Source organism: Mobula hypostoma, chromosome 1, assembly GCF_963921235.1.
Source record: "Mobula hypostoma chromosome 1, sMobHyp1.1, whole genome shotgun sequence".
Lineage (NCBI taxonomy): Eukaryota > Metazoa > Chordata > Chondrichthyes > Myliobatiformes > Myliobatidae > Mobula > Mobula hypostoma.
In genome coordinates, this window is record NC_086097.1 from 142,246,265 (window position 1) to 142,272,737 (window position 26,473).

The window sequence follows — 26,473 nt, forward strand, 5'->3', positions numbered from 1 at the left end:
CACTTTAAGAACTCCATCTTGTTATTTCTTGGTATTTATTGCAATTTATTTATATTTGCATTTGCACAGTTTGTTGTCTTCTGTGCTCTTCCTCTTTCATTGATCCTGTTTACAGTTACTATTCTATAGATTTGCTGAGTATGCCGGCAGGAAAAAAAAATCTCAGGATTGTATGCAATGACATATATGTACTTTGATAATAAATTTTACCTTGACTTTGACAAGGCAAGTTCTTAAACTGGCTTTGTTTAATCATGACTTTTAAGGAGTCTATGTTTAATGCCTCCAAATTTATCAGTTGGGCAAAACCAGGTGGCACAAGTAAGTTTGTAAAAAAACCAGATAGATGCTGAAAAGGGACTTAAGTAGGTTGGTAAAAGCTAATTTGACACATTGTAAGAGGTGAATTATGAAAGTAAGGAAAGTCTTTCAGCAATTTTATAGGGCTTTTCTGAGACTACATCAGCAATGCTATGTACAGCTTTGGTATTCTTACCCAAGATCACAGCTGAACTGTCCTGGATTACCTTATCTAGGAAAAGTTCTTCCCAGCATCAGCTTCTTAACATTCAGGTGTAGGAAATGTAAGCATAAAAAATTAAGAGTAGTAGTCCACTCAACTTCCTAAGCCTTCTGTCATCTTTACATTCAACTTTATTGTCATTGTTCTGAGTACAGATACAAAGCCAATGAAATGCAGTTAGCATCTGACCAGAAATGCAAAGAATAGTATTATTTACAAAATAACTCCAAATAAAAAGTGCTACAGCACACAAATATAAAAGTACTAAGACGGTACAATATGGCTGCAATACTGCTTAGCGCTGTGATGTGAGGTTCAGCAGGGTCACAGCCTCAGGGAAGAAGCTCTTCCTGTGCCTGCTGGTGTGGGAGCGGAGGCTCCTGTAGCACCTACCGGATGGGAGGAGGTTAAAAAAGTCCATGGTTAGGGTGAGATGCATCCTTGATAATGCTTTTCGTTCTGCCCAGGCAACGTTTATGGTAGATGTTCTCAATGGTGGGCAATTGGGTGCCGATAATCCGCTGGGCAGTTTTCACCAAACGTTGGAGTGCTTTGCGGTCCGATACGGGATAATTGCCATACCACACTGAGATGCAGTTGGTGAGTATGCTCTCAATGGTACAGCAGTAAAAGTCCGTCAGTATCCTGGGACAGAGGTGAGCTTTCTTGATGCTCCGCAGGAAATAAAGGCACTGTTGTGCTTGATCTAATAAGATCATGGCCATTCTGACTAACATCAACTTTGCATTTCCAGCTACTGGACCAGTTTTGATTTGGAAATGCAAGCTTGAATCCCATCATGGTAGTATTATCTACTCACAGGAATGAAAACAAAACCAGCTATCAGCAATGACCACCATGGAGCTACAAAATTGTCAAAACTATCTATTCTCATCTCATCTTTATAACCTCGGACCCTCATCAATGTAGTGCATCACTTAACCTGCATTCATTTTTGAATGCAGTTGGAATGAAAATCCCAGTGGCACCTGCATCCTATAAATAAATAAACTCCCTGCAGACATCCTGCTTCCTCAACACCACCTACCCCTCCACTTACCTTCATATCATCCGCAAACCTGGCCACAAAGCCATCAATTCCATCATTCAAATCATTAACATGAAAAGAAGCGGTCTCAATAGTGACCCCTGCACAACACCACTAGTCAATGGCAGCCAACCAGAAAACCTCCCCTTTATTGCCATTCTTCCAGGAGGACCATAACCTTGCTGTAGCTTGGAGCCTTCAAAGGTTCATACAACTCTGAAATTCTTCTCTCCAGATAGCCAGAAAACCAAGAATAGCAGCACGATCATCAACCCCTAAATCGCGCCCCTCTCCACAAAAACTCAACTAAACTAGAACAGGTACATCAACCCCCAAATTTCCCTCCCTCGCACACAAAAATAATTGAGAAAGATTGGGCAATAAACATAGAATATAAAAAACTATAAGACTTTGTTTTTTAAAAAACTCCATAGTCCAAGTCCATATCCAAAATGCAAAAATCCTGGGTAACATTCTCCAAGCACAGCAGCAGCTTCTCTCCTCTCCGGCAGTAGAGCAATCCTACCAGCAAAAGGCAGTCTCCTATCTCCGCAGCAGAGTGATCCAACCAGCGATCAAAAGACAGTCTTGCATGTCTCAATGACCTGGAGAGCTATGTTGGCTGGAATCAATACTTTATTCTTTGGCATTTGGTAGGGTCATCCATGCCAAACAGATTCAAAGGTCGAGTCCAGACGGACAGTGGTCCACTGATTCAGGGATTCATCTCAGGGCTAACAACTCTGACTAGTCAAACAAAACTGCTACACCAACATCAGTGAAGAATCCTAAGCAACACCTACAAAACGGTGGAAGAACTCAGATCAGGCAGCATCCATAGAAAAGAAGAATCCTTCTACATCTATGTGCAACAGTAATTGTGCACCTCTACCTGGGACTTGCATGACTAATAGTAGTGAAAACTAAGAGGAAGTTACAATGAACACCGCCAGACAGACAGATGGAGGATCTTCATTGCTGCCCTAAACACCAGCAACAAACACAAGTTATTCGCAATCTTTGCCTCCTGCCAGTCAATAAGTCTTCTATCCATGCTAGTAACTTTCATCTAATACCACAGGCTCTTATCTTGTTCAGCAGCATCAAGTGCGGCACCTTGTCAAAGGCATTCTGTAAACAGACAAAAGAGAGTCTGTGAACGCTATCTTGCTAGTTCAAAGAATTTCAACAGATTTGTCAGGCATAATTCCTCCTTAATGAAACCATGCCGACTTTGTCCTATTTTGTCATGTGCCAACAACATCCTCCTAACCACTGAAGTCAGGTTAACTGGCCTACAATTTCCTTTCTTCTGCCTTCCTACCTTGTGATACAGTGGAGTGATATTTGCAACTTTTCAGTCCTCTGGAACCATTCTAGACTCTAGTGATTCTTGAAAGATCATTACTAATTACTCCACAATCCCTTCAGCTACCCTTTCAAAACCCTGGGGTGCAAACCATCTGGTTCAGCCTACTTACCTATCTACAGACTTTTCAGCTTCCCAAGCACCTTCGCCACAGTAATAGCAATTATACTTACTTCTGGCCACTGATACGTACTCTTGAATTTTTGGCATACTGATAGTGCCTTCCACAGTGAAGACTGAAACTAAATACTTGTTAATTTGTCTGCCATTACTACCTTCCCAGCATCATTTTCCAGCAGTTCGATACTCTTTAGACAGTGCCTAGAAAAAGTATCTAACCACCCTCCGCCCCCCAACCCCGGGAGGTTTCCATGTTTTATAACATTGAATCACAGTGGGTTTAATTTGGCTTTTGACACTGGTCAACAGAAAAAGACTGATGCAAAAGTGAAAACCGATCTCTCCAAAGTGATATCAATTAATTACAAATATAAAATACAAAATAATTGATAGCATAAGTATTCACCCCCTTCAAATCAGTATTTAGCAGATGCACCTTTGGCAGCAATTAAAGCCTTGAGTGTGTGGAAAAGTCTCTATCAGCTCTACACATTTAGACACTGCAATCTTTCCCCATTCTTCTTTACAAATCTGCTCAAGCTCTGTCAGATTGCATGGGGATCACGAGTAAACAGCCCTTTTCAAGTCCAGACACAAATTCTCAATTGGATTGAGGGCTGGACCCTGGCTTGGCCACTCCAGGACTCCAGGAAATGTGTTGTTTTTAAGCCATTCCTTTATGCTTGGGGTCATTGTCTTGCTAAAGAACAAATCTTGCTAGAAAACAAAACAGTATTTTGCTGCATTAATTTTACCCTCTACCTTCACAAGTCTTCCAGGGCCCACTGTAGTGAAGCATCCTCACAGCATGATGCAGCTACCACTGTGTTTCACGGTAGGGGTGGTGTGCTTTTGATGATGTGCAGTGTTTAGTCTGATTGCCAAGAAGCTCACTTTTGGTTTCATCATACCACAGAACATTCCTTCCAGCTAACTTCAGTGTTGCCCACATGCCTTCGAGTAAACTCTAGCCTCTCTTTGCCACTTTCTCATAAGCTGTGACTGGTGAAGCACCTGGGCAACGGTTGTTGTATGCACAGCATCTCTCATTTCAGCCACTGAAGCTTGTAGCTCCTCCTGAGTTGTCATGGGTCTCTTGGTCCCCTTCTTGCATCTAGGCAGATTTACAGCTCTGCCATATTATTTCTATTTTTTGATGACGGACTGAACTGTACTCCAAGGATATTCAATGACTTGCAAGTTTTCTTGTATCCATCTCCTGACTTGTGCTTTTCAATAAGCTTTACGCTGAGTTGCTTGGAGTGTTCTTTTGTCTCCATGGTGTAGTTTTTGCCAGGATACTGACTGCCAGCAGTTGGGCCTTCCAGATATAGGTATATTTTTTCTCCGAGTGGGCTCAACTGCTTTTTAGCTGCTCTAAAATGCATTCTACAAATTCCTTCTCTTAGGATCCAGCAGCAACCTGATTTTCCACAATCTACCTGCATATTGAAATTCCCCATAACTAACGTAACATTGCCTTTTTGAAAAGCCTTTTCTATTTTGCATTGTAATTTGCATCCCACATTAGGGTTGCTATTCAGAGGCCTGTATATAACTCCCTTTAGGGTCTTCTTATGCTTGCAGTTTCTTAACTCTACCCACTAGAATTCTACATATTCCAATACCATGTCACCTCTTCCTAAGGATTTTATTTCACTTCTTACTAACAGAAGCTCTCTTCAGGGTCTTCTCTCTTTCTCTACCCATGTTGTTGGTACCAATATGCACCACAACTTCTAGCTTCTCACCCTCCCCCTTTAGAATGCTATGGGTTTGATCTAAGATATCCCTAACCCTGGCACCTGGGAGGCAAAAATGCTATCTGGGTTTCTTTTTCCACATTCACAGAATCTCCTGTCTGCTCCTCTAACTATGGAATCCCCAATCAATACTGCACTCTTCTTCTCCCTACTTCTCTCCTGAGCCACAGAGCCAGGGGAATTGCCACAGGGGTACTCTGCACTGGCTTCCTATTCCCTTTCCTTCTTTTGACAGTCACCCAGATACTTGCCTCCTGCAACTTAGGGGTAACTATCTCCCTGTAGTTCCAATCTATTACCTCATTCTCCTGTATGACTCGAAGGTCATCAAGCTGCTGCTCTAGTTCCTTAACTCAGCGTATCAGGAGTTGCAACTTGATGCACTTCATGTAGATGTATTTATCATGGAGACTGGAGGTCTCCATGAGATCCCACTTCTCACACAAAGAACATACCACTAACTCTGGACCCAACTGACAAAGAAAGAAAAAAGGAATTAATAAAAACTTGCTTAGAACCTCTGCCTCTTCAGACAATTCAAGACTCCAGTCTCAATATCATCCTAGTAAATACTTCCCAAACTCTTTCCAGCTTACAATCTATTTTGATTGATCTGTGATTCAGGTTAGAGGGGAGATAAAAGGTGGGAATAAAAAGCCAAATGCAAAGCAATGAGCCTTCATTTGACGGCTAGTTTTAGAATTATTCAGGCATCCAAGTAGAAGTTCAGCTTGCGGACACAATCTCTTTTCTCTTCCCATTGCATCGGCTATATCAGTGGAAGTGCAGCAAAATGCTATACTATGAAAAAGCATTATATGTTGTGCCTTCATACTTCTATGCAACAGCACTGTTTTTCTGCAAAGGAATTCTGAATCCTTCCACATAATTCACAATTGTCCAAGAATAAATTGCTGTCTGGGGGCTACATTATGAAGATTTTCCCTTGAAAGACGACGACACACACTGAGCTCTCAAATACTGAGGAACTGCCCATTACCAGTGATATTCCTTAATGTATACAATTCTGTAAGGGGAGGTCCAAGCTAAAATTTGACTCTCCACTACCATTGTCAATCATAGAAAGGTCATCAAAATCTTAGTTACTTCAGTTCATTCTTCTCTTTTAGCCTATAGGATGGCGAGATAGATAGAGGGACAAGATGAATGTGCACAGAGCTGGGGAATAAAAAACTACAGGTCATGGATTTAAGGTGAGAGGGAAGAGATTTAATAGGAATTGAGAGGCAACATTTTCCCCAGAGGGGTACAAGAGAAAAAGGCATCTGGGAATACAGATCCATAATTGCTTGAAAGTGGTATCAAGGGTAGATAGGGTCGTAAAGAGAGCTAATGGCACATCGGCCTTCATAAATCAAAGTATTAAGTTAAAGAGTTGGGATGCTACGTTGAAGTTATACAAGATAATGTTGAGACCTAATTTGGAGTATTATGTGCAGCTCTGGTCACTTACATACAGGAAGATATAAGATTGAAAAAGTGGAGAGAAAATTTATGTCACTGGGTCTTGAGGACCTGAGAAATAGGGAAAGGTTTAATAGGTTAGGATTTTATTCCCTGGAGCGCAGGAGAATGACATTTGATAGATAACTGCAAAATTATGAAGGGTACAGATAGGGCAAATAAAAACAGGCTTCCACAGGTTGGTTGAGGTTAGAACTTAGAGGTCATGGGTTAAGGATGAAAGATGAAATGTTTAAGGGGAAAATGAGGGGGTACTTCTTCACTAAGAGGGTAGTGAGAGTGTGGAACAAGCTGCCAGCAGAAGTGGTGAATGTGGGTTCGATTTCAGCATTTAACAGAAATTTGGATAAGCACATAATGGGTGGAGTATGGAGGGCTATGGTCCAGGTGCAGGTTGATGGGACTAGGCAGAATAATAGCTTGGCATGGAATAGATGAGCTGAAGGGTCTGTTTCTGTGCTGTAGTGCTCTATGGTGGCCAGCTACCTTTTTGTGAAGGCAAAGCAGGCTCAGTGTTAAAGGAGAATCAGTTGATAACTTAGAATTCAGTGGCAATAAATGAACAACAAAATCTTTTCAACTTAATGTATTCTAAGTTAAAGGGGAACCTCCTTGTGACTGCCTGCTTTCCTTATTTCTATGACTGACAGAGGTTTTGAATTTGGATATGTGCTGATGGGCTAGCCTAGATGAGCAACTGCAGTGCAACTTAATGATAACATACACTTAAAGCTACTGTGAACTGAGATAAGCATTCAAAATACAAATAAATCCTGCGAAAACATTAGGAATTGATCATCTCACGAACTACCAAACATCCACCTTAATTAGCCTATAGATCCACAATGGCCTTATTAGTCACATCTGAATCCACAAACAGTAGCAGCAAGTCCTTCTCAGTTCTGAGGAACTGCCTAAAAAAACGACTTCATCCAGGCAAGTTCAGAACATTCTACCACACTTTTGATATACCTTACAGATGGTGGAACTTTGGGAAGTCTGGAGATGAGTCACTTATTAGAATATAGCAAATCTCTAACCGTACTGAGAGTTGCGAATGGGATTGAACATCGTTTTTTGACAGTCCGCTGTTTGAACATCACCACTTTCATTGATAAAACAGCTGCAGATGATTAGACCTGGGACAGTGACTGGTAGAATTCCTGGAACTGAGGGGTATGGCCTCTAAAAACCGTAAACACAAAAGATACTGTAGATGCTAAAAATCTTGAGCAACTCGCGTAAAATACTGGAGGAATTCCACGGATGCTGTCTAACTTGCTGAGTCACTCCAGCATTTTTGTGTGTGTTTCTCTAACAACCAATATACATCTTCCTTCATGAAAGATGCAATTCCAACCTGTGGAATGTATTTCCCTTGACCTGAATGAGTGCAATTTTACCAGGACTTTTTAATATCACGCTTACCAAATTCCTGAAACTTAGCACTTTGGCCATTTCTTAGATCAAAGCAATGAGGAGGCCTACTGAGAAATGGAGTTGAGATAGATCATCCACTTGGCACTTCTGAATATGGCCGCACACGCTTCAAGTTTTGCTTTCCATTTTCATGTAATGGAGACATTCTTGAATCCACATCCTCCTATTGGAATTTAATTATCCACCACTATTCATCCCTGAATGTGTAGCCTATAGAGCTTTGATCAGGTCCTTTTTTGTGGGATTGCACTGTTCCATTTCATGCTGCTTTACTATTTAGCAAAATATGCAGTCCTACGTAGAGGCTTTATACATTCATTTTAAGTAAAATGAGTGATAACGCAAGGCTATTAGGGTTGAGATTGTGGCAGACTACTGTCTGCTGCTGCTCATTCATGTCTCACAAATGCCCTATATGTAGCTGCCAGATATCTGTTCCCAGTCTACAACAGCAATGTCAGGAGTTACACAGCACAGAAAATGGTTCTTCCAAACTCACCAAGATATCTTTCAAGCTAGCCCCATTGCCTGTATTTGACAATGTCCATCTAGATCTTTTCTATGCATAAATATTTTACACATTGCAACTTTATCTGGCTGTACTACTTTCTCAGGCAGTATATTCCATATACCCACCACCCAAAGTGTGAAAATTTGCCTTTTGGGCCTCCTTTAAATCTTGCCCTCTCAAATCAAAATGCAAACCATGCAAAATGCCCCATTATCAAAGACTATTGGAGTGGGATACATAATGCCCGACAAGACATCTTTAAATGTGAATTACCCTTAGAGAGTAAGACCATATATTTTGGTTATATATCTCAAGAATGGTTGAAAAGAGATAAATATTTAATGAAGGTACTGCTGGTGGCTGGTAAAAAGACCCCTACCAGGAAATGGTTATCTCAGGAGAGCCCAACTTTAAATGTATGGATGGAAATTACAATGGACATTTACAAAATGGAGAAGATAACAGCATCTGTAAGTTAGAACAATTTTATTCATACTGGAAAAAATGGTTTAATTACGTAATACCTCATAGGCCTGATTTTATTCTCACGAGTCAATGAATATGTTGTAAAAAAAAATCACTCCCTACTCTGTACAGTTTTCTTCTTTCGACTGTTCTTTCTTTCCTCTTCTTTCTAGAAGTGTATACCTCAGATAAATATTATGTGGAGATTTGTGACAAATATGATTATATGATATATATGTACAGTATCTGAAATACATCTTATGGAAATGTTTGTTTGATGATGAAATTCAATAAAAAATAAATTACAAAAAAAACTTTCCCTCTCAGCATAAACTAATGATCTCTAGCTTTAGACCCCACTACCCTGGGATAAAGATTGAAAGTCCAGCTTATCTATGCCCCTCATGCTTTTATTAACCTCTAAGGACACCCATCAAGCTCCTTTGCTCCAGGGAAACAGTCTTAGACTACCTCTCCTTCTCAGTCCTAGTCTCTCTTTTTATTTCAACCCTTCAATCCCAGCAACATCCTTGTGAATATTTTCTGCACCCTCTCTAGCTAAATCACACCCTTTCTAAAGGCAGGGCAACTAGAGTTGCACACAATTTGCCAGGTGCAGTCACACTAATGCCTTATACAGCTGTAACATAACATCCCAACACTTGTTCTCACATCTCAATATATTGTTCAATACAATAAAAGCACTCACTGTCCAGTCATTTCTACAAAGTCCTCCTCAGATCATCTGCAAAACTGAGCGCTATTTAACATAAAATGAGTAAGGGTGGGCAATTCGGTGAAAGAGGGGAGGAGTAGCTCTGGGATCTTCAAAATTGACTCCAAGCTACACGATCTTGTGGTCAAACATGGCCATGGTAAACTCCCGATTCCTCGTCACATTTAACACCACTTTGAGCAAAGATTAATGGTTCCTAGACGTGCACATAATGGGCAACCTAACTTGGACCCACAATATATCCTCAATAGTCAAGATGACACAGCAGCATCTATACTTTCTGAAGAGACGAGGCATGCAAGACTCCCTGTCTCCATTCTAACAACTTTCTCCAGGAGCACCATCAAGAATGTCTTGTCTGGCTGCATTATTGTGTGGTACAAAAGCTAAAACACCCTACAGAGTATAGTAAAAGTGCCAAGGGAATCATCGGAACCCCCCCCCCCACCATATTTGTGACATTTACCAAAAGCACTGTATACGAAAGGCTCTAAGTATTGTTGAGGATCCCTACCATCCATTCCACAATTTCTATTTGACCCACTGCCATCAGGAAGGAGGTACAGGAGCATCAGGACTAGGACTACCAGACCGGGTAACAACTTCTTCCCCCAGGCTGTGAGATTAATGAATACCCTGCCACCACCAAGGTCTTGGCTCTAGGACAGCGAGCTGTTAACTGTTTACCTGCCCTGCGCATTCACTTGCATTTTGAACTTTAATTAAAGTATTTGTAATAATATTTTGTTTTGTGTGTAAGATACATGTATTATGGGTGCACCGTGGTCTGGGAGCACATTGTTTCATTTGGTTGTAAATACGTATAGTCAGGTAAACTTGAGCTAGAGCACAATGTACAGTAGACTCTGAATAATGAATTTCAATATCCAGGAATACTTAGCAGCACCACTGCCAGCAAAGCTGTCTGCCTTAAGGCACAGTGCCTGCTACGTTGGACCCATGGCATGTGGTAAGAGAACTACTGGGGGGGGGGGTGCAGGAGGGGGAAGGTTTAAAAACTCTGATCACTTTCTCACCAGCTATCTTGACACTAATGCACCTGCCCAAGACAATACTGGTTGGGCTGATAGATCATCATCCTTGTAGAGCCAAACTCTCCTCTTCACCCCATCATGCAATGTTGTATTAATATCATGCTCAATGGGTGGATTCAAAATAGGTCCAGCATTTCAGAACTGTACTGGATCCATTGATCTGATGGATCATACTGCTTTCCTGCAACAGCACTCCATGTAGATGTGCTCAATGGTGGGAAGGGCTTTACCCGTGATAGACAGGGCAGTATCCACTACTTTTATTACAAATGTCTTACTTATGGACACCTATGCACATGAACAAACTCACATTTGTTTGGACTATTTAAGCACCGGGTCAGATTGAAACCGTCAAGGTGTTGGGGCTGGAGGCGAGAAACAGGCCAGTACAGCTCACTGCTCCGCAAAGTTTACCCAACTCCGCACTGAACTGAGGCTGTGGCCTGCAACTAATAGGCTCCTGAATCAGCTGCAATGATGACTGGCTTTATGGCTGTGGACTCACGTTCATTAACTTTACTTCTGAATATTATTTGTTTACTTTTATTGTTTGCACGGTTTGTTTTTTCCCCCTGCATAGTGGATGTTTGATGGTTATTTTATGTAAATGGGTTCTGTGGGGTTTATTTGTTTTGTCGGGGTTTGTAAGAAGAAAATCTCAAGGCTGTAGAGAGTATACATACTTCAATAATAAATTAACTTTGAATTTGAAACTAGCCAACTAATAACCAAGACTTGTGCAATAGTACTGTATTAAACAATGTAACATCCACTTATACTTCAAGGCCACTTAAGCCAGGTACTGAGCATAGGACATCTTGATTCTTGTACCATAGTAATGAGGCAATGGCAGACAAATAAATGCTCGTATTAATTGGCTTCATTGTAACCACTAGGTTGAGATCAGTAAAGGCATTAATGGCCACCTCCTGCATTAACACATTGTTAAAGACATATCCCTACACTGCTTCAAATGAGTTTCAGAAACAATTATTTTTCATATGGGCACTCTGCAGCCTTTTATGCTGAACATAAGTGTATGCATATGTAGCTATATTATTTTTAAAACTACTTTCATCCATTCAAATATACAGTAATTTAAGTGCCTTTATCATAAAGATCAAAGTAAACTATCAAAGTACATATGTCACCATATACAACCCTGAGATTTATTTTCTAAAAGGCATACTCAATAAAGCCATAATAGAATAACCATAAAGGAATCAATGAGAGACAACACCAACCAGGCATTCAACCAATGTCCAAAGGCAAAATGTGCAAATACAAAAAAAAATGATAGTAATAATAATCAATAAATATAGAGAACATGAGATGAAAAGTCCTTGAAAGCAACTCCATACATTGCTGGAACATTTCAGTGATGGGGAAAGTGAAGTTAACTGAAGTTACCCCTTTGGTTCAAGAGCCTGATTGCTGAGGAGTCAGAACTGTTCCTGAACTAGTGGTGAGAGTCCTGATGCTCCTATACCTTCTTCCCGATGGCAGAAGCTAAAAGAGAGCATGACCTGAGTGGTGGGGGCAGCTGATGATCATGCTGCTTTCATGCAACAGCACTCCATGTAGCGGTGCTCAACGGTAGGAAGGGCTTTACCCATGAAAGACAGAGCAGTATCCACTACTTTTTGTAGGATTTGCCATTCAAGGGCATTAGTGTTTCCCTACCAGTCCATGATGCAGCCAGTCAATATACTTTCCACCACACATCTATAGAAGTTTGCCATGCCAGATCTTTGCAAACTCCTAAAGCAGTAGAGGAGCTTCCATGCTTTCTTCATAATTGCACTTGCATGTTGGGCCCAGGACACGTACACTGAAATAACACTGAGGAATTTAAAGTTGCTGACCCTCTCCACCTTTGTTCCCCAAATGAGGACTGGCTCATGGACCTCTGATTTCCTCATCCTGCAGTCGTTAATCAGCTCCTTGGTCTTGCTGATATTGAGGCACCACTCAGCCAGATTTTCAATCTCCCGCCTATATGCTGATTCATCACCACCTTTGATTCAGCTCACACCAGTGGTGTCCTCAGCAAACTTAAATATGGCAGTCGAGCTGTGCTCAGCCACACAGTCATAAGTGTAAAGCGAGTAGAGAAGGAAGCTAAGCAACATAGCCTTGTGGTGCACTTGTGCAGACAGAAAGATGTCTCTCTATACTCCAATATATTAAGACCAATCACTTTTCACTGCATTTCCAATTCCATGTCCAAATCACTTATTGACTACAAACACTAATCCCAGCAATGAACCCATGGTATTTCAGACCCACTTATCAGTGAAAGTGTTTTACTTTTGTTTTCTAAATTTCCAGCCAGCCATCCATTAGTCAAGTCTACTATGTGGGACCTTATCAAAAAGATATGTCCACGTACATTATACTACTTATCAACATAGCTTGGCATTTGAAATAGAGTAATCAAGACATTTCCTTTGAAATTTAATTCTAATTGCTCTACTTCTGGTTTCTAAATATTTTGATTGATGATTTTTATATCTTCCCCCTGACCACCATTAAGGAATGAGTTGACCTCCCTTTTTGACTGTTATCACCTGGATTTTACTCTCAATCTGCTGAATTATTCATGATCAGTCCAAGAGATCTTGATACTCTTTGACCTCTAACACTATGTCTGATAGATGTGAAATATTGTAAAAACACTCTGCCGTTTCATTTCATATTCTCAGCAATCCATACATCTGAGAGATCATAGCCAACATTATTTTTTATATTTGTCTTTTTTTTTAAAAAAACTTTTTCAGAAACTTTTCATCTTCTACTTAATCATCCTCTGCTTCATCTAGTTAACTTGAATTTGGCTAATGCTTTAGCTTCAGATTGTGAGCTTATTTTATCATTCATCCCCCATCATTAAGTCAGTGTGAATGGTTTAAAGCAGAATGAATTTTTCCAGCACTATTTTTTAAAAAGATACCAGGAGAAATATTTCACACATCCTCCAGCTTTACTTTATCTCGTTCTATTCTCATCTCAATAAATTTCATCCTGTTTCACCTGCCTGTTAACATTCCTACATAGGAGAAACTAGAATTGAAAATTTTAAGATCCATTCTTATATAAATTGATTCCAAGAATGAAAGAATAATTTTCCTTTTACTGCTACATTCCTTACAACTTTAATCAGCAGTACTCAGCCGCCTTTGATGAGCTTTCATTTTCTTCCATTTAACTGGATGTTGCATCTTGATGATGCAAAAAATGTTCTTATAAATGACTTCAATGTTATATTTTATTAAAATCTTTTAAAGAGAAGACATTTCAGTGTACTCTGAAATGTCTCCTTTAAAAAAATGCAAATCAGTTACACTGATTACTTCCCACCTTTTTAAGCATTGCTAACTTTTTATTTATTGATGTTAGATTAAAAGATCTACAGCTGTTTATACAGTTTTGCCAGCCATGAATACAAGAAACACTTTTTTTTCCCAGTCATGGTCTCCAAGTGACTCCAAAATAACTCAGTTTTGATTGTGAAAGATCGCATGTCAAACAATTCATTTTTCCCCAGTCTCTTCAGGTCAATTCCCTTATAAATGTTAAGCAGCACTTTTAATGTTAAAAGCCACAAATTGCACTCTTTGCAGTCTAAAAGCATCTTATATTTCAATCTACTTTGATCCATGAAAATAACGTATATAGAACTGCTCCCTCAAATGGAATCTCTTCATACTCAATCAAAATTGTCAGCATTTAACTAATTACTTTTCCAGCTGTCTGTCCAAGCATCAAGTGATTTTGCATCCTCATATTCTCTGATCATTCAGATCCTTTATTTGCTGGATCTATTACAATATTAACCTTACTGTCTAGCTAGTGTCAAAGTTTCACTACTTTTTTTTAAATCTGGTCCTTCAGTAACACTGAACTAAAAATTTCTATAAAATGACAATCTTAAAAATGTATTTTCCAAAAAGCACATAATAGTTAACAGGTCATTCAACTAGATAATTTCTAGTTGACACACAATAGTTAGTATAATGGATAGATGGATCATATACAGTATATATGGCAGAAAGAATATACAAATTTTTAGAAGCAGTGTGACCAGCGGAAAACACAAAGCAGAAAGATAGGCAGCATGTAATTTATACAAGCCATTTAAAAGGCAGCCGTTAAGATACTGGATCTACCTTTGGATACCAGGATTCAAAATTTGTTTTGCTAGGTTTAATAACAATGAAAGATGAATGATACTGTACTAACAGAAAATCTGACAAAGAGTGCTATTCATATTGAAAGATGATCAAAATGTATTAAAATTGGATGCAGGTAGGAATGGGTTTGAATTGACAGATGATTATGGACAAGGTAGCAATAGAGCAGGAAAACAACTTCCTAATGTGGGACCATCAGAGCAAAAAATATTCCAGCAAAACAATTCTACAATCCGTTACTAGTAAAATATATATCCATACTTATCATCTCTACTTGATTTTTCCTCAATTCCCAAGTCATCTAATCACTTCCCCTTGATATGCAATGGTATCTCCATTTCCAAGTGCCCCATCACCATTCTGGAAGTCATTGAACTCAACTGGACTAGCCAGCAGCTACGTGAGATGTCAAAACTGAATATCGATGGGAACAGATTTACCACCTGACACTCCAAAGAACTCCATCCACTGAAGTCAAGACTGATGACATACTTTCCACTTACCTGGATCTTAAAAGGTATAAATTTCCTGAAGTGAACTTGCCAGAAATTCAACAGCCCTCATCTACTCCCATACAAAGGTTAATTAACAGTAAAAGCAGATTATTAGAATAAGTCTTTGCTACCTTGTAGTCTTAAATTTAATAGAATAAAAGGTAATCTCACTTAAAAACATCAAGCTCCTTAAGAAAACGCAGGATAAATGTACAATTCATGTTTCCCCTGGATTTCTTATTGGCAACCAGAGCCAAGGGTCACAATCGTTTAAGGGTAGCCAATTAGAATAGAACAAAGAAAATCTTTCTCAGTCAAAGAAAGCATTGGAATGAACTAATCTAAAAGGTTTCAAGGCTCAGTCATCAAGTATATTCAAGACAGACAAACAGAATTTTAGATAGTTAAGTAATTCAGGAGACATGGGTTAGTGCAGGAATGTACCACTTAAGTAAAATAAATCACCTATGACATATTTAAATCAAGGCTAATATGCCCTTACTGAAATTGAGTGCTCAAGATTAAATGTAAAGCATATGCAATAACTTTTATTGAAATACACCAGGATGCCTAAATAATTTTGATTCTTCACAATTAGGAAAACTGCTTTTCATGCATAACCTCGCATTGAATTTAATTTGTAAGGATTTGTCTCATTTGACATATATTCCCTCATAAGGAACTTCTTCCTTCTATGCAGCTTGTATATAAAATTCTGTTCCTTCATGTGAAGTCTGAGCTCCAGCACTCAGCTCTGGTGATTCATTCACTCAACAGTAGCTTTCTCAACTTTCATTAACTCTTTAACTAATGTATTTCTTATTATTTTCCCCATTCTTACTTGTACCGTCTCCATCTACTCATGTTCAAGTCTATGATCTTTGGGCCTTCAATTCAGTTTTCCTGTCATTCACCTTTCACCACCATATGAAGTGAAGCTATCTAGATCCATGTAGAACTTCCTTCAGAACTCCTCTCAATATCATCATTTGCGTTCAAAAGCTTTATTAAATGTTCATTTTTAGAATCTCACTCTCTCAAATACATTCTCTGATGCTTAGTCACAATTCTCTCTGCTAAAACACAATAGAATATATAAATAACAATGATGACAGTACACCTTATTGCAGCATGGCTTGAATGTCATCCTCCTCTGCTGCATTGAAGTCAGCATTGGGCAATACATTATCACATGTAGCTAAATGTGAATCCAAATTTTTAACCAGAAACAGGTAGTAATATTCACAAGTATGTGATTTCGATTCTCATTTTCACATGGAGATTAATTCATTTTGTCATACTAACAAACAGTTAAAACACAAAAAAATGTAGTTGTGTTTTTTTTTATATTAATGGAGTCAGTTACAAGTGCTCTTCTTCCTTGATTACTGAATTGTAGATATTTGTAAGTACATTTAATTGCATTATCAGTTCTTAAATAAGTGCATGGGCTAAGTTAGTGACACTGTAGTCACATGTGAATATTCAGCAATCACTATTGGATAATATTAAGTTTATGGTTCAATCACAGAGACACAAGGAATGAAAGACAGATGCCAGTTGTTCAACTCGTTAGTAAATCATATTTATTAGTGTTGTTAGTACACTATGGACCAACAAAAGCACATCTTGCAAACTTTAATGAATAAATATTTGACAAGAATTAAAATTACTCACACACAAAAAGGCCTGAATGCTACATCAAGTTAAAAGCAGGTTCATGCCAAGATTTTCACTTTAAGATACATTTTTAAAAAGTGCTTTAAAAATAAAAATGGCATCAGGAAATGCAGGTACCTCACATTTGGCTCAGATCCTTTGGAACTAATAATGAACAAACTATTAACAAATGAATAAGGATGGTTTCTAATAATCTGCACTTCCCCGAAGTTTAAAGGCATTTCTCTACACATACCAGGCAGTTTCTTTTGGGATTTCAATTAGTCAGGAGTGATGGCTATGATATGGAGATCAAGAGTGTAAGTGGGACCAGGGCCCAAGTTGTGGGCTGGGTGTGGCTGGAACTAGGATCTGAGTGCTTGTCTCAGAAGGGCACTAGATTGAGCTTTACTATAATTTGTAATTTAATGCAATCACAATCATGGTTGCATGCTTATATTACATCTGAAACTCTACTACCACCAATTAAATGCTGTCATGGGATTTGGACAAAAGCTCACAGTACAGTCATATTTCTGGTCAAAGTACTCAAAATATGGAATGTGGGGAAAGACAGCAAACATGGCAGAAATTATGTAGTTCAATTAAATCTTTAACCATTAACACAGTGCCAGGTATTGATGTTCATTCACTAACATGATATTATTACATATAGTTTCTTGTATACATGTCACAACAGATGGATAAAAGACCAATAATTTAAAAACAACTAAACCGCTTACTTTCTTGATTAATTAACGAGGCACAAGAAAGCTACCTTCTCTCATTGTTCTTCCTTCATTGTGCATCAATATACAAGGATGATTTACAGGATTACTAGTGGATTGACACAAGAGGAATGGAGTTTTGAAATGCCAGAAAATACTGTACAGATAGCAAGACAACAGCTTTTATCGTTTTTTTTTAAATCACCAATAATAATTCATTCCCAAGAATAGAAACAACTCTTCAATAGTGCATGAGATTCCAAATTAAAAATAAGGATAAGATTTCCATTTGCAATAGCAAAGTATGATTTTGATGTAAACTTCTTGGGTTAGACTGGGGATGTCATCTTTAAGTCAGTGTTAGTTGCTCTGCACACATTAAAAATTATTATATATTATTCTGTAGATTTATATGCTTGATGGGTTATTCTGTTTTCGTTTTGCTAAATACTGCATCTTCCCTTTTCCCTAGGTACCAGCAGCTCTCTGGTACTTCACACACATTTATGAAATAAAACACTTTTTTAAAAGCCATTCCATATACCCTGACACAATAGTAACAAACAGTCAAGCAATGCATCACAGAACAAATTAAAAGTACACTGCACTTTCCCAGCACAAACCTGGTGCACCAAGACAATTTAGAAGAGGGAGAGACCAATTTTATATCATTGGGAAATGAATCACAATGGTTTACTGTCCAGAAAGACAACTGCATAAAAAAATTTAAGTGCAAATAAAAAAGGCAAATCATCAGAATGTACACTGGTTAATAGAAATTGTTATGCTTTCCCTTTCCATGTCCTGGCTCATGATACAAGATTTAAATCTATAAATAATATAAATAAACTGCTGTAGCTACTGAACAAAATCTGGACAACCGGCTGTGAGGAAATGTAAAACTCAGGCATAAATTATAAACACTATCCCCAAAATAAAAAGTTTGGAATCCCATGAAATAATAGTGTTGAAGAATAGTGAAATCCAGCAATCACGATACTGGCAGTATTTCAAATGAGTATTGTTAACAAGATAAACTTTTGGCACTTTGACTGCTCTGATGAATCAACTAAAATGTGGTTAGAAGTTTCACTACTGTTGTTTCTCTAACTCCACTGTTCAGTCACCATTGCAGTCAGCATCGTTATGCAGTCTAGAAGATCAAAAATTTGTTTTCTATACCAATCAGAATCTTGCCCAAACATCCAACCATTCTTCCTTTTTTCTAGATACAAAGATATAACCCTATTAATGAAAATCTAAGCAGACTTGGAACAGTTGGGTATAAATCCAATGAATTATTTTTGTACTAAATCAACTATTAGTTTTGCTGAACTTCACAAATTCCAGACCCACAATTCAATGCAGAGTAGATTCCAAAATACTGTAAAAACAAAGTAGAAGTCCAGCGGTCAAGTGAAAAAAAAGATGCTCTTTGATCCTTTAATGCTCACCAAAAGTGGAACTGGAAATAATTGGTAAAAACCTTTTCAAGATGACCCTTTCAGAGCTGTAGAGGCTTGTTGTACAAACATTTAATCACTGGAGTTGCTCTCATGTGTTGAGAAGTGGGCTGAGTGATAAAAAGCTCCAAGTTAAGCTGCCAGATACAGATAATCAGATAAGGGTAGAGAAAAATGGGGAAAGGAGAAAGGAAACAAAAAAAGAGCACAGGAAGTTAGTGTAAAGAGATTGACAAAAGATTATTTTAAACAGACAAAAATCCACAGAAACATTAGATCACAAACCAGCTGAAGCTCACAAAGTACTCTCCAATCTTCTCCCATCCATCTGAAGTCTTCAGTTCAATTATACAGTCAGCAGCTGCCATTTGGTATTTCACCTAATTGCCCTTTTTCAGTTATGAGCCTCAGCTTTATCAGAAGGCAACTCAATATGGAGATCATAGTCAAGTTTAATCTAACATTTACACATTTCCAGCTAATGATAAACAAAGAAACGAGCCCATTTTTTCCATTTTCTGAGCTGTTAAGGCAATGGCCAAGAGTGGCTTCTGCATCATTATCTCAACATATACTGGGTACAAATCCTTGTGATCTTAATTATGTTTCTGCATGATGCAATTCTCAACACAGTCCTGTCCAGTGTTAAATATCCGAATAAGCTTAGCTATCTAAATAAAGATTAAAATATTTATTTCTGGTGCTAGTACATTACATCAATGCAGAAAATCAACTCAAATTTCACCAATGTACATATTGTCTTCCTTGATCCCAAGAAAAAAAAATGCTGCCTTTTTAAACATGTCATTCCACTCCTCTTAATTTGGCCAGGTGCCCACATAACCATGTAGAAGTTTTGTTTAACACAAGTTATTACACACAAGTGTAAAAACTGGCTATGACTCATCATCCACTGCTGGTTTAAAGGGTGACATAATATTAAACGGTTTCCACAAACCATCCAAGTTAGTGCCAAATACATTTAATTCATGGCAAGCAAGAACTTTCTGATACAAAACTTAATTACTTTTTACTAGTCTGACCTTGTGTCAAATTGCCCTACATTTCCTACCACCCTCTAAGTTAAACACAGAGCCCAATTGCAACAAGCCTCCTACCAACTTCAAATCACTTAACTTGGAAATGACAAAGATACAGCGTATGAATATTCATTAGCAAAACCACAGAAATTCTTCCCCAAATCTGAGCCAATCCTTCAGTTGTAAAATTGAGGTTTTAAAACAAAAACAAGCAATTACATAATAGATTTTGTAAGACATTATCAAATATATTATGCCACATAAAATATCAGAATAGATAACTAAAGCTTAGTCAAAGTAGTTTCTAAAAAAGATTTTAAACATTGAAAAGAGGGGTAGGAAGGCTTCAGAAGTGGCAACTAAATACAGGGCCAATGAAGGGCATCAAATAAACTTTGAAATGAGTAAGAGATCAGAAGCTTGGGTAACTCAGAGTTACAAGTCTGGTAGAATACCAAAACCAAGAATAAAATAAGGAAGGATTTGAGCTCGGTTAAAATATGTGCTAGTTGTTGTTTCGTCATGTGAAGTTTATTAACTTAGAAAAGTTGCGAAGGTGGAACACAGATGAATTCAGGTTAAAATAAAGGGAAATGTAACCCAGTTAAATTGCCAAATTAATGATCCAGTGATTTAGAAAAATTGTATTATAAAATTGTACTTAAATGTAGATAATTTAAACTCAATTTAGTAATCTAGAATTAAAAACTAGCATCAGCAGCAGTGATTATGAATCAAATGGATTATGTTAAAAATCAATGCAGTTCACTGATAATTCTACAGAAGGAAATAACATTCTTATCCAACCCACCTAATATGTAGCATCACAAATTGCAGGACAGTAAAACTCCATAATTCAGCACCCCAAGGATATGTCATGGTGGACTAGTATATTTTCCAGTGAACTCCTATTAGGACACCAACATATTTTTTTTTAAAAGATGTACCATAGTATAATATATTTTGCAGTGAACCAGATTAGTTTCAAAAGAGCATGGGGGAAAACTGCAATAAGTTTAAAAGTGTGGGAATGGGGCTCAGATAAGTTTAAAGTGAACACAGTAAACAGAACCAGGTAAGCCAGATAACAAACCATCAGAATTTACAGACTGCAGAAGCTGGAATCTGAGGCAATGCGAGAAGCATGGAGAAACTCAGTGGGTCTGGGAAATGGACAATGTTTTGGGTCAAGACTCTTCAGCTGGAATGGAAAGAAAGGGGATGTAGCCATTAGAAGAAAAGTGGAAGGAAAGCGTGGTGTGGCCCTAGAGTTAGCAATTGATAGGGGCAGCCAGGTGTGGGGGGGGGGGCGGGGGCAAAAATGAAATAATGGCAAAAATGTCAGAAGCCGAGAGGTGGAAGAGATGAAAGGGGGATGATGATGTAATATGACCAGAGAAGACAGTGGAGTTTCAAATAAAAAGGAGAGAGGTGGGGAGGGTAACCACTGGGAGGAGTATGTGGGTAATTGGCAAAAGGACTGGGAGAGGATGGGTGAGGGGAAATAGGGATGATGGATTAAGACAGTTTTAATGTATTACAATCAGTTCTTAATCACCCTCTGAAAACAACCATATGATATAGAAGCAGAATTTGGCCATTTGGCCCATCAAGTCTGCTCCACCATTTCATCACTGCTGATACAATTTTCCTTTCAGCCCCAATCCCCTGCCTTCCCCCCACCACCCAGATCCCTTCATGCTCTGATCTCTTCCTTAAGTACAAAGATTTGGCCTCCACAGCTGCCTGTGGCAAAGAATTCCACTGATTCACTACTCTCTAGCTAAAGAAATTCCTCATCTCTATTCTAAAAGCATGTCCCTCTATTCAGAGGCTGTGTCTGGTCTTAGACTCTCCCACCATAAGAAACATCCTCTCCATATGCACTCTATGAAAGCCTTTCACCATTCAATAGATTTCAAGTAGGTCACCCCCTCATTCTTCTGAATTCTAATGAATACAGGCCCAAAGCCATCAAATGCTCTTCATATGACAAGCCATTCAATCCTGGAATCTCCTGGGAAAAATGGTTCAACTTATTCAGCTGCAACTAATCACAACAAAATATTAGAGGAAACAAAAACAGGAGACTACCTGGCAGCAGCATATGTCTTAATTGGCAATCCAGAAACACATTCTCAAATATCTAGGAACTTGTATGTTAGAACTGTCCCAGACTAAGCATGATTCTATGACTTTTACGTCTCATGTTCAGTCTACATCCTAGATTTCTTTAGGAAGAGGCGCAGTCGACGTTTCAGGCCGAGACCCTTCCTTCAGTTAGTCCTGACGAAGGGTCTCGGCCTGAAACGTCGACTGCGCCTCTTCCTATAGATGCTGCTTGGCCTGCTGCGTTCACCAGCAACTTTGATGCATGTTGCTTGAATTTCCAGCATCTGCAGAATTCCTGTTGTTTGCTCCTAGATTTCTTCATTACAATGGTTGGTAATGTTTAGACCTTACTAGGAGAATTCATCACATTTAAAAAAAGTGGTGACTACCTGTCTCAAGACATCAGGTCAAATATAGGAAATAAACTTCTTGCTGAGTGCTATTTAATGCAAGTCCATGGAAACACATTCCAACAGCTCAAAATCATTTGAAGCAATCCAAGTTAAAAGGGCACGGAATGTACTTGAAATGGGGGACATCATTCTCCAGCAGCAAGAGGATGAATAATGAAACAATTAATCATTAATCATCCACCTGTTTGCTGGATGAATCATAACTATGTTAAAATGGGACAAATTCAGAAAAGATCAGGCAGCTCAAAACTACACATCCATAATATATTGAAAGCCAGCAGAAGTACCTCAGCATGTTTGCTTCATGGCCTGATTGTACTTTCATCATACCATAAAGCCAGGGAACCAAACCTAATTCAAAGAAAAATATTGCAGAGAATTCCTAGATCAGCATTAGGTATACTCAAAAATGAGGTATCAATACAGTGCAGGTAAAACAGTACACGCCAACTAAATACTGCTAGTAAAAATTCAGAAATCCCAACTAGTTTTGAATAGTACTGGCCAGCCAATGAGTGACAGAAGATGGAGGCTTAATATTCCCATGCTCAATGGCACCATGCATCACTATAAACAGAAGTAGTCAAAGGATGATCCCATCTTGGTTTCCTCCCATCATTCTCTTCAGCATTGTAGTGAAATTAAATTCACCTAGGCATCAAGAAACAGCTGACTGCATTGGATACACCAAAAGGCACTAAGAATTTCCAACTATAGCACTGCAAATATACTCCTTAAATTAGCCGATTCTTTAATCAAACTGTTCCATTAAAGTTGGTGAACCAGCATCTTATCTAACCATGTAGAAAAGTGTGAGGTAGATTGTGTCAGCAAAACAAAAAGCAGCGAATCTAATCTGATCAATTGCTTCCCCATCTAGAATTCTAGAGGCATGGCAAATGTGATGCGAAAGGAATCATTAAATGACAACAAGCAGCATAGTGAAATAGAGGTCAGAAGGAATTTGAGGGGGGAAAAAAACACTGCAGTGGATGAAACTGACTGTGGTTGTAAGCATAACTATATCGTTTGACTATGGCTATGCACCTAGACTGTTTTTCACAATTCACTTTCTATAAATTTGTCACCCAAAAGGTGCCCAAGTAAGAACTTACAGTGCTTTGTAAAAGTATTCAACGCCCAACCCTTTGTTCACATAAATGCGTAAAACAACTTGGGATTTTGATCAATTTAACTGAGAAATTTTATTTTGAATCATATGCTCCTTTTTTCACTGTAGAGCTCAAAAAGCAGGAAAAACGAAAAATTCAAAAACCGAAATGTCAGCAGTTCAAAAATATTCATCCCCCTTGGCTCAGCACTTAGTTGAACCACCTCTCTCACAGCTAATACTGCAGGTAGTCTTTATGGATAAGTCTCTATTAGCTTGGCAAGTTTTACCAATTCCTCCCTCCAAAATTGCTCAAGTTATGCCAGGTTCATTGGGGAGCAGCAGTGGACAGCAATCTTGAGGTCGATGAGGTGTTCGATCTGGTTAAGGTTAGGATTCTGACTGGGCCACTCAAGGACAAATTTTCTTTATTTGAAACCAGTTCATGTTTGATCTGGCAGTGTGTTTTAGGTCATTGTCCTGCTGAAAGACAAACTTCCTTCCCATTTTAAGCTTTCTGGCAGAGGCTAGCAGGTTTTTATCCAGGATTTCCGTATGTAGCAGCATTCATCTTCCCATCAATCCTGACCAGATTTCCAGTCCCTGCTGCTACCTCCACCATATTTTACAGTAGAGATGCTGTTTAGATTTACACAATAACACTTATTTTTGAGGCCAAAAAGTTCCACTTTAGTCTCATCTGACATGACTTTCTTCCATATCGTTACAGTAACTTCTAAGTGAAACTTTGCGAAGTCTTTATAGGCAAGGACATACCTCTTTTTTTAAAGCCAGGGCTTCCTCTTTGCTACTCATCCATAAATACACTTTTTGTACAAGGCCGTAAAGATGGTGGAGCCATGAACATCATCTCCAGTTGCAACCACCGACTTCTACAGCTCAGAGTGACTGTTGACATCACAGTAGCCTCTCTTTCTAGTGCCATTCTTCTCCAGCAGCTATTTTTAGAGGGGTGGCCTGACCTAGGCGGTGTGGCTGTGGCACACATCAAAGTTGCTGGCGAACGCAGCAGGCCAGGCAGCATCTATTGGAAGAGGTACAGTCGACGTTTCGGGCCGAGACCCTTCGTCAGGACTAGTCAGGACTTCGTCAGGACCCTTCGTCTGAAAGAAGAGCTAGTAAGAGATTTGAAAGTGGGAGGGGAAGGGGGAGATCTGAAATGATAGGAGAAGACAGGAGGGGGAGGGATGGAGCCAAGAGCTGGACAGTTGATTGGCAAAAGGGATATGAGAGGATCATGGGACAGGAGGCTTAGGGAGAAAGGGAGAGGGGGGGAAAAACCCAGAGGATGGGCAAGGGGTATAAGTGAGAGGGACAGAGGGAGAAAAAGGAGAGAAAGGAAAATAATGTGTGTATATAAATGCATAACGGATGGGGTACGAGGGGGAGGTAGGGCATTAGCAGAAGTTAGAGAAGTCAATGTTCATGCCATCAGGTTGGAGGCTACCCAGACGGAATATAAGGTGTTGTTCCTCCAACCTGAGTGTGGCTTCATCTTTACAGTAGAGGAGGCCGTGGATAGACATGTCAGAATGGGAATGGGATGTGGAATTAAAATGTGTGGCCACTGGGAGATCCTGCTTTCTCTGGTGGACAGAGCGTAGGTGTTCAGCAAAATGATCTCCCAGTCTGCATCGGGTCTCGCCAATATATAGAAGGCCACATCGAGAGCACTGGATGCAATATATCACCCCAGCCGACTCACAGGTGAAGCCTCGCCTCACCTGGAAGGACTGTCTGGGGCCCTGAATGGTGGTAAGGGAGGAAGTGTAAGGGCATGTGTAGCACTTGTTCCGCTTGCAAGGATAAGTGCCAGGAGGGAGATCGGTGGGGAGGGATGGGGGGGGACGAATCGACAAGGGAGTCAAAGAGGGAGTGATCCCTATGGAAAGCGGGGGGGGGGGGAGGGAGGAGGGAAAGATGTGCTTAGTGGTGGGATTCCGTTGGAGGTGGTGGGATTCCGTTGGTGGTGGTGGAAGTTACAGAGAATAATATGTTGGACCCGAGGCTGGTGGGGTGGTAGGTGAGGACAAGGGGAACCCTATTCCTAATGGGGTGGTGGGAGGCTGAAGTGAGAGCAAATGTGCGTGAAATGGGCAAGACCCGACACAGACTGGAAGATCGTTTTGCTGAACACCTACACTCTATCTGCCAGAGAATGCAGGATCTCCCAGTGGCCACACATTTTAATTCCACGTCCCATTCCCATGCTGATATGTCTATTCACGGCCTCCTCTACTGTCAAGATGGAGCCACACTCAGGTTGGAGGAACACCACCTTATATCTTCTGTCTGGGTAGGCTCTAACCTGATGGCATGAACACTGACTTCTCAAACTTCTGCTAATGCCCCACCTCCCCCTCATACCCCATCCGTTAATCATTTATATACACATTCTTTTTCTCTCTCTCCTTTTTCTCTCTCTGTCCCTCTCACTTATACCCCTTGCCCATCCATTGGGTTCCCCCCCCCTTGCTTTCTCCCTAGGCCTCCTGTCCCATGATCCTCTCATATCCCTCTTGCCAATCAACTGTCCAGCTCTTGGCTCCATCCCTCCCCCTCCTGACTTCTCGTATCATTTCAGATCTCCCCCTCCCAAATCTCTAACTAGCTCTTCTTTCAGTTAGACCTGACGAAGGGTCTCGACCCAAAACGTCGACTGTACCTCTTCCAATAGATGTTGCCTGGCCTGCTGCGTTCACCAGCAACTTTGATGTGTGTTGC

General features: G+C 39.5%; 1 protein-coding gene across 8 annotated transcripts in view; it reads right to left on the bottom strand.

The window, feature by feature from the left end:
• The window catches only part of LOC134351033 (microtubule-associated protein 4-like), a 317,873-nt gene that overhangs the window by 193,663 nt on the left and 97,737 nt on the right, over positions 1-26,473 (bottom strand). Inside the window, exon 1 of one of the 8 annotated variants that reach the window (XM_063057088.1) lies at positions 19,044-19,180. The exons of the other annotated variants lie outside the window; for them this stretch is intronic. The gene's annotated coding sequence lies outside the window, so the exon portion shown is untranslated. Of the gene's footprint in view, positions 1-19,043; positions 19,181-26,473 lie in introns of those variants that run through there. 8 annotated transcript variants of the gene reach the window in all.